General features: G+C 37.8%; 1 pseudogene; it reads right to left on the bottom strand.

The window, feature by feature from the left end:
- Positions 1-228: 228 nt before the first annotated feature.
- On the bottom strand, positions 229-960 carry LOC149143980 (uncharacterized; annotated as a pseudogene).
- Positions 961-1,740: the final 780 nt, after the last annotated feature.

Below are 1,740 nucleotides of genomic sequence, written 5' to 3'. Positions count from 1 at the left end.
TTATAATTTTATGATTTAACAACTTTATAAAAGCGCAACTGGAACAAAACCATAATATAATTAGAATAAAATAATTTATATTAGAATAAAATTGAAATTGCAATCCTTAGACTCTGAATGTTAATGACAGAAATCGAAATTCAACAAAGACACTGTTGCTAACAGAACACAGGATTGTAAAAACTTAGAACACGGGATTTTCAACGTTTTACAGACAAGCTACCAAATTCTAAATACACAATCCTCTAAAGACCTGCTACAGATGACCTGGGCCCAAAAGCCTTGGCCTGTCATTATCGGTCATCATTACTTTTCTGCATTAAAACTGAATATTTATTGAACACTGTGTTCGGAATTTGAGTAAGTTTGTCTCGGATGAATTTCTTGTCCTGCACCCTCAGATGGACGCAGCATTTGGTGTTTATAGGCTGGATATTACTGCTGGTAACCTCCATATCTTGGAAGAACATGGGATTGAGAATTTCTCACTGCGTGCTGACTCCTATTGCCAAATGGCATCATGCTATCCTGATCTAAGTAGGAATTTGTTCTACCATTTTGCTGGTGAATGCCCATTCGTCCTTGGTAGCCATGGTACCCATCAATAGAGACAGAAGACTAAATTTGTTGGTGTGAACTATCATAGCTATGATGATTCTGATTGCCATAGCATCTTTCACCATAACTATTGGAAGCAGACATGGGATAACCCTGCTCATTATTCTTACTGCCCATATAAGTTCCACCATAAGAATTGCTAGCAGAGGCTGTATAACCCTGACCATAATTCTCATTGGCATTGTATCTTTCACCTTTATTGTAGGTTCCACGATAAGAATTGCTAGCAGAGGCTGTGTAACCTCGACCATGATTATCATTCCTGTTATGACTGTCACCCGTATTGTATATTCCACCATAAGAATTGCTAGTAGCAGCTGTATAACCCTGGCCATATTGCATATTCTTGCCTCATCAATAGGGGCAAGAATATGCAATATGGCAGAATTGATGAAGATGCTTACATTCTCTCTAAAATATAGATAATAAACTAAGTCAACCCTTGGACTCAGAGCAATAGGTTTGGATCACCCTAATACTATAGCCAACGACTCAGGTCTCTGCCTAAGAAATGGGATTCCCATTAGTGATATGCATGATTGACAGAATTCAGTACATGATAACAGAGCTAGTTTCGATGGCCCTTTGTTTGATGTTCCACTTCATGAATCAGAAATCAAGCATGTGACTAAGATTGAGGAAGAAAAGCAAGCTTTCGAAATTGAAAAGGATCGCTTTTGTTTCCCTGAGCCTGTACACAAAGCTCATTTAGCGTTTTGAAGATCCTACTACTTACAACACTGAATACGAGAAATACTTATGAGATATATAAGTAGACCCTCATTCTCATTTTAAATAATCTCATATTACAGAAGTCTATTGGCACACAAACTGAAGTCCACACAGATTTGCATGACATATTTAATAGGGGCATGAATATGCAATATGGCAGAATTGATGAATATGCTTACATTCTCTCTAAAATATAGATAATAAACTAAGTCAACCCTTGGTCTTAGAGTAATAGGTTTGGATCACCCTAATACTGTAGCCAACAACTCGGGTTTTCCCAAACTCGGGGCACTTGCCTAGGGTATATAGGCGTAGGTTCTCATTCTCATTTTAATCACCTCATATCGCAGTAGTCTATTGGCACTCAAACTGAAGTCCACACATATTTGC

This window comes from Pinus tabuliformis, chromosome X (assembly GCF_031772625.1).
Source record: "Pinus tabuliformis cultivar Carrire ecotype Pingquan chromosome X, CPIR1, whole genome shotgun sequence".
Lineage (NCBI taxonomy): Eukaryota > Viridiplantae > Streptophyta > Pinopsida > Pinales > Pinaceae > Pinus > Pinus tabuliformis.
This window is presented reverse-complemented; position numbering and strand designations above follow the sequence as displayed.